A 14,261-nucleotide genomic window follows, 5' to 3' on the forward strand; every position below is an offset into this window, starting at 1 on the left:
TCTATCTGGTAGACTAGTTGGGTACCAGTTTGCCTTCACAGAAAATATGCTACGTGTTCCATGAATTTTTCGACCCTTTAATTGATCCATCTTGTGTTTTCTTATTATACCACTTAGCTGTTCTTTCAAGATACTGAATTAACTCAGTTTACACTTCCGTCAGAGTTTAGATTTGTCTATTTCAGTTCAGTCCAACATACATTTTTTTAAAGCATCCAGCACTATCTGCCAAGCACAGTGCTAGATGCTCAAGGTAAAAAGTAATTCTTTGCCCTTGAGGAGTTTAGAATCTAAATAGGGAGACAGACTGAAAGGAAAAAAAAGGCCAGTGCTAAGATAGTGGTCAGTAGTGGTGAAGACTATGAGTTCTAGAGTCAGACAGATGTGAGTGGGCATGTGACAGAAGCCAGGCCAATCAGAACCTTTTCTAGAAATTTCTGCCAGTCCATCCTAGGAGATGTTTCCTCTTAATCTATTTCTCTGAGATTATGACCTTAAAGGACAGTGTAAATTGTCTTCCTTAGCGATGAGGAGAAAGCCATGAGCAATAGGAGAGAATGAAGACCACAGCAGAAAGAAACAGAGAAATTGAGAGAAAGGGAATCGATGACATCATTTGAACTCCTGGGCATAGCTGTGCCCTAAACCAGTCCATCCCTGGTCTTTCATTTCTACTAGCCATTAAATTGCCCTAACTCCCCTTTTTTATCGTTTTTTTTTTAAAGATTTTATTTTTTTCCGTTTTCTCCCCAAAGCCCCCCAGTACATAGTTGTATATTCTTTGTTGTGGGTCCTTCCAGTTGTGGCATGTGGGATGCCACCTCAGCGTGGTTTGATGAGCAGAGCCATGTTTGCACCTAGGATTCGAACCAACAAAACACTGGGCCGCCTGCAGCGGAGCGCGCGAACTTAACCACTCGGCCACGGGGCAAGCCCCTCCCCTTTTTAATCTTAAACTAGTTGGAAGTGTGTAAAAACAGTGGGTTTCAGTTACTTGCAATCAAGAGTCCTAAAGTTGTGTTCTGTACATTTTCCTCCTCCCTCCATCAGTGAACGGCACCTCATCCACTTTGTCACTTAAGCTGAAAACTTGTCATTTTCTACATTAACTGTGTATTTCATTTTCTGTTACTCCAATCTGTTCTTTTTTCTGCCATACATAACCATCCACCAAAGCCCCTCTCTAGGCTCATCTTTCTGGAAATATGGTAGCTGAGTTTTCAAAATTATGAAGAAAAGGAAAATTCTATTTCTTCCTATGCTTTGCATATAATGATACTATTTCCGATGTTTTCTAAATCTGCTGGAGTCTAAAAGGTGAAGAGGAGTGAAAACACATGTGTCAAAGTGCCCAGGACAATAGTTGATACCTTGAAAGATGTGAAATATGTCCTTCCCATACCAAGAGGAAAGAGACATTCTTTTTTTAATTAAGATTATGATAGTTTACAACCTTGTGAAATTACAGTTGTGCATTATTATTAGTCATGTTCTAGGTACACTGCTTCACCCTTAGTGCCCTCTCCCCACCCCCCCCCCCCTTTCTCCTGGTAACCACTGATCAGTTCTCTTTGTCTATATGTTAACTACCACCTATGAGTGGGGTCTATACAGAGTTCATCTTTCTTTGTCTGGCTTATTTCACTCAACTTAATACCCTCAAGGTCTATCCATGTTGTTGTGAATGGGATGACTTTGTCCTTTTTTATGGCTGAGTAGTATTCCATTGTATATATATATATATATATATATATATATATATATGTAGCACATCTTCTTTATCCAATCATCAGTTGCTGGGCACTTAGGTTGGTTCCATGTCTTGGCTATTGTGAATAATGCTGCAATGAACAGAGTGGTGCATGGGACTTTTGGAATTGCTGATTTCAGGTTCTTAGGATAGATACCCAGTAGTGGGATGGCTCAGTCATAAGGTATTTCTACTTTTAACTTTTTGAGAAATCTCCATACTGTTTTACATAGTGGCTGCACCAGTTTGCATTCCCACCAACAGTGTATGAGGGTTCCTTTTTCTCCACAGCCTCTTCAACATTTGTCACTCTTGGTTTTGGATATTTTTGCCATTCTAACAGGTGTAAGGTGATATCTTAGTGTAGATTTGGTTTGCATTTCCCTGATGATTAGTGATGATGAGCATCTTTTCATGTGTCTATTGGCCATCGGTATATCTTCTTTGGAGAAATGTCTGTTCATGTCCCCTGCCCATTTTTTGATTGGCTTGTTTGATTTTTTGTTGTTGAGCTGTGTGAGTTCTTTATATATTATGGAGATTAACCCTTTGTCAAATAAATAACTTGTAAATATTTTTTCCCAATTAGTGGGCTGTGTTTTTGTTTCAATCCTGTTTTCCCTTGCCTTGAAGAAGCTCTTTAGTCTGATGAAGTCCCATTTATTTATTCTTTCTATTGTTTCCCTCATCTGAGGGGTTATGGTGTCCGAAAAGATTCTTTTGAAACTGATGTCAAAGAGTGTACTGCCTATATTTTCTTCTAGAAGACTTATTGCTTCAGGCCTAATCTTAAGGTATTTGATCCATTTTGAGTTTATTTTTGTGAATGGTGAAAAAGAATGGTCAATTTTCATTCTTTTACATGTGGCTGTCCAGTTTTCCCAGCACCATTTGTTGAAGAGACTTTCTTTTCTCCATTGTAGGCCCTCAGCTCCTTTGTCGAAGATTAGCTGTCCATAGATGTGTGGTTTTATTTCTGGGCTTTCAATTCTGTTTCATTGATCTGTGCATCTGTTTTTGTACCAGTACCATGCTGTTTTGATTACTGTAGCTTTGTAGTATGCTTTGAAGTCAGGGATTGTGATGCCTCTGGCTTTGTTCTTCTTTCTCAGGATTGCTTTAGCGATTTGGGGTCTTTTGTTGCCCCATATGAATTTTAGGATTCTTTGTTCAATTTCTGTAAAGAATGTCATTGGGATTCTGATTGGGATAGCGTTGAATCTGTAGATTGCTTTAGGTAGTATAGACATTTTAACTATGTTTGTTCTTCCAGCCCATGTGCATGGAATGTCTTTCCAACTTTTTATGTCATCATCAATTTCTTTCAAGAAAGTCTTGTAGTTTTCGTTGTATAGATCTTTCACTTCCTTGGTTAAATTCATCCCAAGGTATTTTATTCTTTTTGTTGCGATTGTGAATGGGATTGAGTTCTTGAGATCTTTTTCTGTTAGTTCATTATTAGCGTATAGAAATGCTACCGATTTATGTATGTTGATTTTATACCCTGCAACTTTGCTGTAGCTGTTGATTGTTTCTAATAGTTTTCCAATGGATTCTTTGGGGTTTTCTATATATAAGATCATGTCATCTGCAAACAGCGAGAGTTTTACTTCTTTGTTGCCTATTTGGATTCCTTTTATTTCTTTTTCCTGCCGAATTGCTCTGGCCAACACCTCCAGTACTATGTTGAATAAGAGTGGTGAAAGTGGGCACCCTTATCTTGTTCCTGTTCTCAGAGGGATGGCTTTCAGTTTTTGCCCATTGAGTATGATGTTGGCTGTGGGTTTGTCATCTACGGCCTTTATTATGTTGAGGTACTTTCCTTCTATACCCATTTTATTGAGGGTTTTTATCATAAACGGATGTTGGATCTTGTCGAATGCTTTCCCTGCATCTATTGAGAAGATCATGTGGTTTTTGTTTCTCACTTTGTTAATGTAGTGTATCACGTTGATTGACTTGCGGATGTTGAACCATCCCTGTGTCCTTGGTATAAATCCCACTTGATCATGGTGTATAATCTTTTTAATGTATTGCTGTATTCAGTTTGCCCAAATTTTGTTGAGGATTTTTGCATCTATGTTCATCAGTGATATTGGCCTGTAGTTTTCCTTCTTTGTGTTGTCCTTGTCAGGTTTGGGGATCAGGGTGATGTTGGCTTCATAGAATGTGTTAGGGAGTGCTCCATCTTCCTCAATTTTCTGGAATAGTTTGAGAAGGATAGGTATTAAATCTTCTTTGAATGTTTGGTAGAATTCTCCAGAGAAACCGTCTGGTCCTGGACTCTTATTTTGGGGGGAGGTTTTCGATTACTGTTTCAATTTCTTTACTTGTGATTGGTCTATTCAGGTTCTCTATTTCTTCCTGATTCAGTTTGGGGAGGTTGTAAGAGTCTAGGAATTTATCCATTTTTTTCTAGGTTGTTCAATTTGTTGGCATATAGTTTTTCATAGTTTTCTCTTATGATCCTTTGTATTTCTTCAGTATCTGTTGTGATTTCTCCTCTCTCATTTCTAATTTTATTTATTTGAGACCTCTCTCTTTTTCTCTTAGTGAGTCTGGCTAAGGGTTGATCGATTTTGTTAATTTTTTCGAAGAACCAACTCTTTGTTTCATTGATCCTTTCTACTGTCTTTTTTGTTTCAATATCATTTATTTCTGCTCTAATTTTTATTATTTCCCTCCTTCTGCTGACTTTGGGCTTTGTTTGTTCTTTTTCTAATTCTGTTAGGTGCCGTTTGAGGTTGTTTATGTAAGATTTTTCTTGCTTATTGAGGTAAGCCTGTATTGCAATGAATTTCCCTCTTAGGACTGCCTTTGCTGCGTCCCAAATAAGTTAGTATGGTGTATTTTCATTTTCATTTGTCTCCAGATAATATTTTATTTCTTATTTAATTTCTTCAATAATCCATTGTTTGTTCAGTAGCATGTTGTTTAGTCTCCACATTTTTGTCCCTTTCCCAGCTTTATTCTTGTAGTTGATTTCTAGTTTCATAGCATTATGATCCGAAAAGATGCTTGATATTATTTCAACCCTCTTGAATTTATTGATGCTTGCTTTGTTTCCCAAGATATGGTCTATCTTTGAGAATGTTCCATGCACACTTGAGAAGAACGTGTAACCTGCTGTTTTTGGATGAAGTGTTCTATATATATCTATTAGGTCCATCTGGTCTAATTTTTCATTTAATTCTATAATTCCCTTGTTTATTTTCTGTCTGGATGATCTATCTATTGGTGTTAATGGGGTGTTGAGGTCCCCTACTATTATTGTATTGTTGTTGATGTCTCCTTTTAGTTTTGTTAATAGTTTCTTTACAAATTTTGGTGCTCCTGTGTTGGGTGCATATATATTTATAAGTGTTATGTCATCTTGGTGGAGTGTCCCTTTTATCATTATATACTGCCCCTCTTTGTCTTTCTTAATCTGTTTTGCTTTGAAGTCTACTTTGTCTGATATAAGTATGGCAACACCTGCTTTCTTTTGTTCACTATTAGCTTGGAGTATTGTCTTCCATCCCTTCACTCTGAGTCTGTGTTTGTCTTTGGGGCTGAGGTGTGTTTCCTGGAGGCAGCATATTGTTGGATCTTATTCTTTGAACCATCCTGCCACTCTGTGTCTTTTGATTGGAGAGTTCAATCCATTTACATTTAGAGTGATTATTGAAACGTGGGGGCCTACTGCTGCCATTTTATCACTTGTTTTCCAGTTCTTTTGCATTTCCTTTGTTTCTCGTCACATGATTTTTGGATTCCTAATTCAGGTAGGTAAATTTCTATATTGGGTTTCTTCTTATTTGTAGTTTGTGTCTTTATTCTTGTTATTTTTTTTAGTGGTTACCAGGCGGTTTGTGTAACACATCTTGTAGATGAGATAGCCCTTTTTCTGATAGCCTCTTATTTCCTTAAATTAAAACCTTCCATCCCTTTTCTCCTCCTCTTCTAGGTTGTTATTGTCAGATTTTTTTCCTCTTCCTTTTTGTATTGTGAGTTTGTGGTTAAAACAACAAGGTTATATTTATTCTTGGTGTTTCTGTTCCGTTTCTCTTTAATGTTTTATGTAACTTTTGCTAACCTATTCTGATGGAGAGCTGCTACTCTCATTGTCCTTCTGCTTATCTCCTTTGTTTTGGGTTTTGTAACCCCTTTCCTTTTTTTGATTTTTCAGGTATGAGGTTCTTCCTGAGCATTTCTTGAAGAGGAGGTCTTGTGGCAATGAACTCCCTTAACTTTTGTTTATCTGGGAAAGTTTTTATTTCTCCATCGTATTTGAAAGATATTTTCACTGGGTAGGGTATCCTTGGCTGCAGGTTTTTGTCCTTCAGAGTTTTGAATATTTCATTCCAATCTCTTCTAGCAGGTAAAGTATCTCCTGAGAAATCTGCTCATAGCCTTATGGGGGTTCCTTTGTAGGTTATTTTCTTCTGCCTGGCTGCCCTTAGTATTTTCTCTTTGTCGTTGACTTTTGCTAGCTTCACTACTATATGCTTTGGGGTTGGTCTTCTTACATTGATAAAGTTTGGCAATCTATTGGCTTCTGTCACATGAAGTTCCATCTCTCTCCCCAAGTTTGGAAAGTTCTCAGCCATTATCTCTTTGAACAGGCCTTCGGCCCCCTTCTCCTTCTCTTCTCCCTCTGGTATACCTATAATCCTTATGTCGCATCTCCTAATTGAGTCAGATAATTCTCAGAGAGTTTCTTCATTTCTTTTTAGTCTTAGTTCTCTCTCCTCCTCTGTCTGCAGCATTTCTATATTCCTATCCTCCAAATTGCTAATTCTGTCCTCCATATTATCGACCCTACTGTTCAGAGAGTCCAGATTTTTCTTAATCTCCTCCATTGTGTTCTTCATCTCCAGTATTTCTAATTGGTTCTTCTTTATGGTATCAAGCTCTTTTGTGACATAGCTCCTGAACTCATTGAGTTGTCTATCTAAATTCTATTTTAACTCATTGAGTTTTTAAATAATGTCTGTTTGAAATCACCATCATTTAGGTTATAGATTTCATTGTCTTTGGGATTGTTTTCTGGGTACTTATCATTTTCCTTCTGTTCTGGAGATTTAATGCATTTTTTTCATACTGCTTAATGGCGTGTATTTGTGCCTCTGCATAGAGATAGAATTTAGTTACTGCTTCCACTGGAAAGACACAGTCTTATCACAGGAGATGAGAATCAAGGATGAGGGAAATCTATACGAACAAATCTTGTTAAACTAACCCTTATCTTTGTAATCACTTTGCCATGATTAACTGGTCTAGCCCAAGACCCTTTGTCTTATCACCTTTTCACTATTTACTACTCTTTGTCCAACTTAGTATATAAACATTCAGCTCTAACTGCTCTTTGAGTCTTCACTTTCCTCTGGTGGCTCCTATGTACAGGTAAAAATTTGTATGCCTTTTTTCTGTTAATCTGTTTATGCCACTTTAATTCTCAGTCCAGGCCAAGACCCTAAAAGAGGAGAGGTAAAGTTTTGCCACCCCTACACATGGATTCTACTACATTTAAAACACTACCTTCAGTTCATCAAAATACACAATAAGGAGAGTGAAAAGGTAAGTCACACAATGGAAAAAGATATCTGCAATACATAAAACCAAAAAAAGGCTTATATCCAGGATACATGAAGAAGTCCCACAATTCAGGAAGAAAAAGACAACCACATAGAAAATGGGCAAAAGGCCTGAAGAAATAAGGAAATCCAAATAAGACTAATTGAATTTGCTCAACCACATTAGTATAAAGGAAGTACAAATTAGAGCTCAATAAGATGACACTACTGACTGATCAGATGGGGAAAATTCCAAGAGTTGGTAAGGATATAGATTAATAGGAACTCTCTCCATTGTTGGTGGGAGGAAAAACAGGAAGAACCAGTTGGAAAAGCAGTCTGGCATTACCTAAAAAAGATGAAAATTGGCTTTTCCTATGGTCCAGCAAATCCACTATTGGGTATACAGAGAAACTTATGCCCATGTGAACCAGGAGATATGAACAAGAATGTTCATAGCAGCATTTTTATATGAGTTGAAAACTGACAACTCAAATATTCATCAACAATAGCATGGATAAAAAAATGTGGTATATTCATGCGTTAAATGAACTTGAGCTATAAAAAACATGGATGAATTACAAACAGGATTTTTTAAATAAAGATTTTATTTTTCCTTTTTCTCCCCACAGCCTCCCCAGTACATAATTGCATATTTTAGTTGTGAGTCCTTCTAGTTGTGGCATGTGGGACGCCACCTCACCATGGCTTGGTGAGCAGTGTTAGGTCCATGCCCAGGATCCGAACCACAGAAACCCTGAACCCCAAAGCAGAGCATATGAACTTAACCCCTTGGCCACGAGGCTGGTCCCACAAACAGGATGTTAAGCTAAAGAAGCAAGACACAAAAGTAATCATACAAGATAATGCCATGTATTGTATTTCACCCTTTCTAAGATGCACTTTTTTTATTTTTACATTTTTAAACAATGTTGAGATTTGTTGTCTTACAAGTGATGACTTCTTGGCACTGGGTCATGATTTAGTTAATAGATTTTTTTTCTTAGTGAGACATCAAATAATGTCATTTAAAATTCTATAAAATACAAAAACAAGCAAAGCTAAACCATTTGGTTTATAGATATGTAAGATCTAAACTACATAGAAAAGCAAGGATGAGTAGTGGTGATACAATCCTAAGTATTTAAGATCTACAGAACATTCTGGAGGAGGTCTAATTAACAACGGTACCAGCCAATTCTTAATCCTTTGGAAGGATATGTTTTCTCCACAAAACTTAAAGATGGAATTCACCTCCATTTACTCAGCATCCTACTTCAAGGCACATTCTCACACATTGTCATGGTCTATCACCCATCTCCCACCTTCCCTCTTCCTCATAATTCCTCATTTTTCCCAGTCAAGATGTTTGGGTGTGATTGATCTCATGTTTTACATCTGCTTGCCTGATTTGGTTAAGAATTTCAGCATTTTAAGAGAAATATTATTGTACTTACTTTATTTGTCTGAGGCTCTGCAGCTAGTAAATGATAGGGCTGAGGGCTGACCTTTGATCTTTTGGCTCCGACTGCCAGCCTCTTTTCACTCCAGCATAACAGAAATCCATTGATGAATTTCTGAATGTAGTTCAGAAGAGGAAGAGGAATGTGAAACTTAAAAATGAAAAAGTCGTGTACAAAATCGAAAATTGTTTTTATCATCACATAATCTTTTTGAAGAAAGAATAGATTTAAATAGAAATAACAATGTTGCACAAGTTCAAAAGAGTGAATTTGGAAGGCCAAGATTATCTTTTGAACCACCTAAGGGCAATTCTTTCTCAGGATTCTTTTTTTTTTTATTGAGGTCATAATAATTTATTACATTGTGAAATTTCAATTGTACATTATTATTTGTCAGTCACCATATAAATGTACCCCTTCACCCCTTGTGCCCACCCCCAAACCCCATTTCCCCTGGTAACCAATAAACTGTTCTCTTCGTCCATGTGTTAGTCTTCCACATATGAGTGAAATCATATGGTGTTTGTCTTTCTCTGTCTGGGTGAGTTCACTTAACATAATACCCTCCAGGTCCATCCATGTTGTTGTGAATGGGATGATTTTTTCTCTTTTTATGGCTGAGTAGTATTTCATTGTATATATATACACCACATCTTCTTTATCCAATCATCTGTGGATGGGCACTTGGGTTGTTTCCACTTCTTGGCTCTTGTGAATAATGTGATGAATATAGGGGTGCATAAGTCTCTTTAAATTGTTGATTCAAGTTCTTTGGATAAATACGCAGTAGTGAGGTAGCTGGGTCATATGGTATTTCTATTTTTAATTTTTTGAGAAGTCTCTATACTGTTTTCTGTAGTGGCTGCATGGTTTGCATTCCCACCAACAGTGTGAGGGTTCCCTTTTCTCCACATCCTCTCCAACATCTGCTACTTTTTGTCTTGGTGATTATATCTCAGGATTCTTTGTTGAATCTTATATTACCATTGTGTTTTCAATTCAAAAGTGCATTGCTGGTGTTACCAGTTGCATAACTGAATGTTTTTCTCACCTTTGCAACTCTTCTGCTCCTGCTGCTTGCTTATCTGAGTTCCTCTGTCTTTGAGGTCATGCAATTGTAAAGACAGACACAAACAGACCCAGAGAGAGGCACTGCATTCCTCAAAGACCTTTGGTCCTTGAACAGCAATTAAATGTGTTTTTCTAGAGAGGAGAGAATTCAAGATGTTTGAGACTGAGGATAGTCATAATACGTTACATAATTTTCTAGAACTCTAACACCAATTTATTTAGAACATGAACATTTATAAAAATCACATTAAAAAGAAGTAAGTGGGTACATGTGCCTTTCTTTTTCATTGTATGCATAGAGCTCAAAAAACCTGATCTCTAGGCTACAGCTCTAATTATGTCCTTTATATAACTGCAGCAGAAAGGTCCCACGTTGTAGGTCACTGAGAATATATTCAATCCAGGGCCCACTAAACCCTTTATTGAAAACTGTAGAGGTTTGAGTTAACAGTGCTAGTCTTTTGTGACTTGGAGAAATGAAACCGAGGAAGGTTGTTTGTACTGGTAATTTGAGAAGCTAAAAGTGCCACCTCCTGGGGTGGGGGTGGGTGGCAGGGAGCTTAATTGTGTTGTGGCTGAATTGGGAGTCAGATTTACTGACAGTGTCAAAAGTAATTTAAGGTTCTTTTCCACAGAGAAAGGCCTAAAATGCTTGATTCTCACATCAGCTGCACTCTAGTCTAAACTTCTCAAGGTTAGAATTAGTGCAGCCAGGTTTGTCTCCTATTGGGTTCTTTCTTAGCTAACTTCAGCATTTCTGTTACCTTTTTCTAACTAAAAAGGGGGAAAATCTGAAGAAAAAAAGACTTAATATAGTCTTCATTAAGACTCTTTTGGTTGCAAATGATAGAAATCCAGCTCCAATTAGTTTAAGCTGAAAGTGGGATTTATCACCAAGAAAATAAAGAGTGACCCAAAACTCAAGGACAGGAAAGTGTCTGAGCTTTAGGAATAGTGAGAACCAGGGATTTGAATATGGTCAGATGTTCCCTCTGTCACTTCTCTCTGTTGCTTTCCGCAGCTTAGGCTCATTATTAACTCACTGTGGAAGGGCTTTCTCCATGGGTAGAGAAAAAAACATGGCTCCCAAGTTAGACTATTCATCGTATAAAAGAGTCTGAGTTCCAGCCCCCTGGTCCCAAGCATAACATCCCTGGAGAAGGGTTCTTTGGCCCAATATTTGAGTCAGGAGCCCAACTTTCAACCAATCAACTGTGGCCAGGAAATGAGGACAGGCTGTACTAATCAGTTCTTACAGGACTCATATGTAACCCAGAGGTGCTCAAATTATGTCTGGGGATGTAGGAGTCCCCAGACCCTTTTGGGGGCCCCACAATGTCAAAATTATATTCACTAAAAAGGAATAATTGTTAATTTAAAAATTAAAACAGCTGTTATTTTACCAGAAAAATGAATTTATTTGGGAATGGCAGAGAAATTGCAATTTAGGACAAGCAAGCTATCGTAAAGGCCATAGGCAAGTCCAACAAGAAAATGAAAAGAACGTTATTTTACAGAGAAAAAGAAGGGAATTGGGAGGAGTTGTTTTGAATGAAAGTCCACTGGAGGAAAGTGAGTTCAGGGCGATGACAGGTTCTCATTGACTTAGTTTCTGAGTTAGTCCATTTCCTACAGGAGGTGTAATATACATCTTTCCTGTTGAAGCCTGTAATTGGCAATTCTTTCTTGATTGTTCTTGTTGGGGGTCTGTAAGTGACCTCCAGTGGTACTGCACGGCCTCCTGACTCCATTTTTTTTTTTTAAAGATTTTTTAAATTTTTTTCCTTTTTCTCCCCAAAGCTCCCCAGTACATAGTTGTATATTCTTCGTTGTGGGTCCTTCTAGTTGTGGCATGTGGGATGCCGCCTCAGCGTGGTTTGATGAGCAGTGCCATGTCCGCGCCCAGGATTCGAACCGATGAAACACTGGGCCGCCTGCAGCGGAGCACGCGAACTTAACCACTCGGCCACGGGGCCAGCCCCCTCCCGACTCCATTTTAAATGAGATTTCCCTTTGTTAATTCACACTTTTTCCCCTTTTGGTTAAGATTTTTCTCCAAAAGCATTGCTAATCAAGAGTTAGGTTTTTCCAGATTCAGTGGCCTTTTGTCCCTTGATGTCAGGAAGGACCTTTCCTGGGTGTCATGTCCCACACTGGAGAAAAAGCGCACACATCAGAAACCTATTGAGGTCACATTTGAGTAACAAGGAGGGATAGGAGTGAGAACTCGCAGTTACTTGCCGTCTAATGCCTGTATCTTCTCAAGGTCATAGTTGTTGGAGATTATCTCAAAGTGTTGGACCAACATCACCTTATTAGGTATATTATTTTACAAAGGACTGACAGGCAAAAAGTATAACACTTAAATAATTACACAAAACAGAGTCAAGAGTAACATGACAATTACAGTCATGCACTGTATAATGACGTTTCAGTAAATGATGGACCACATAAACAACAGTGATCCCATAAGATTGTAATGGAGCTGAAAAATTCCTATTGCCTGGTGATGTTGTAGCCATCATAACATCACAGCACAATGCATTACTTAAGTGTTTGTGGTGATGCTGGTGTAAACAAACAATGCACTGCCAGTCATATAAAAGTATAGCATATACAATATGTAGAGTACATAATACTTGATAATGATAATAAATGACTATATTCTGGTTTATGTATAATATATTATACTTTTTATTGTTGTTTTAGAGTGTACTCTTTCTGCTTATAAAGAAAGTTAACTGTAAAACAGTATGCTGTGTTACGCTGGCAGCAGCCTCATATATCTCATGTTTACCATGCTCTTAATTGCACCATTTTTTCTTGTGCTTGATTTAATCTCATGTTGTTTTGTTTATCAGAGCCCCTAAGTGTACAAAATCTACTGCTAATGTCGCCAGTAAGAGGCCACATTGAGTGACTGACTTGGAAGCAAAATTAAAAGTGATTAAGGACTACAAAGATGGAACATCAGTGATGGTTATTGCTCGCTAGTCAGGCATGTCTTACTACACCATAGCTATGATCTTGAAGAACAAGAACAAAGTGACAGAAGCTGTTCAATTATCTGCTTCATTGAAGGCAAGGAGACTAACAGAAATTCAAGAAGGGCCTATATCCAACATGGAGAAACTTCTAATGACTGGATTGAAGACCAGAAATGGAAGTGTATCTCTCTCAGCACCATGATGACCACAGCCAAAGCAAAAAGCGTGTTCCAATGCTGAAAGAAAAGACTGGACCTAACTACGATATTGAATTTACTGCTAGCTCTGGGTGGTTTAAACAATTCAAGAATCATTATTCATTGCATAATGTGAAAGTGAGTGGTGAGTCTGTGAGTGCTGATGTGAAGGTAGCTGAAAAAATTTTGGAAACTAGATAAGCTGATTGTAGAGGAAAATTACTTGCCAGAGCAAATATTCAATGTGGATGAAACCTCCCTATTCTGGAAATGGATGACTGAAAGGAGTTTGATCCCTAAGGAGGCCAAGTCATAGTCAAGTTTCAAGGCTTTTAAGGACAAGGTAACACTTTTGTTTATGGGCAATGTCGTGGGCTACAAATTGAAACCCTTTCTGATGTGGCACAGTGAGAACTTTAGGGCCTTGAAGCCTATCAATAAGCACACACTACCAGTGTACTACAGGAGCAACGAGAAGTCATGGACAACCCAGTTCCTCTTCCAGGATGACCTCCTGAATTGCTATGACAGCAAAATGGAGAAGTACTGTTTGGAGAATAACATACCTTTAAAGATTTTGCTTAATGTTCATAGAACTCCTGGACACCCTCCTTTTATTGGTGATCTTCATGCCAATGTCAAAGTGGTGTTTCTCCCTCCAAGCACCACCTCTTTGATCCAACCAATGGATCAAGGAGTTATAGCAGCTTTTAAGAACTGCTGCCTGAGGAGGATCTTTTGCCCCAGCTATTGCTGCAACTGAGGAAGACAACGAGAAGACATGGATACAATTTTGGAAGGATTACGACAACATCTATGACTGCATCAAGAACCTTGCTTGGGTTTGGGGTGATGTCATTAAGAAGTGTATGAGAGGCATCTGGAAGAAGACAGTCAAGAGGTTTGTCCATGACTACATAGGATTTGCTAAGGATGAGGAAGTTGCAAAAACTAACAAATCTATGGTTGTGATGGCAAACGACTTTAACATGGGTGTGGGTGAGAATGACAATGAAGCACTCCTAGAGGTGGTTCCTGAGAAATTGACTAATGACGAGTTGTTGGAAATGGAACAGGAATGCATAACCGAAGAAGAGGCAAGAGAAAAGGAAACCTCAGGAGGAGACCTCAACAAGCTCCTTAAAAAGTTTTAAAACATGGACCTCAGTGCTGAAAGGTTTTCATCAATAAAGAGGAATTTTCCTCGTGCATTATCTGCTTACAAGAAAATCTATGAT

This window comes from Equus caballus, chromosome 24, assembly GCF_041296265.1.
Source record: "Equus caballus isolate H_3958 breed thoroughbred chromosome 24, TB-T2T, whole genome shotgun sequence".
Classification (NCBI taxonomy): Eukaryota; Metazoa; Chordata; class Mammalia; order Perissodactyla; family Equidae; genus Equus; species Equus caballus.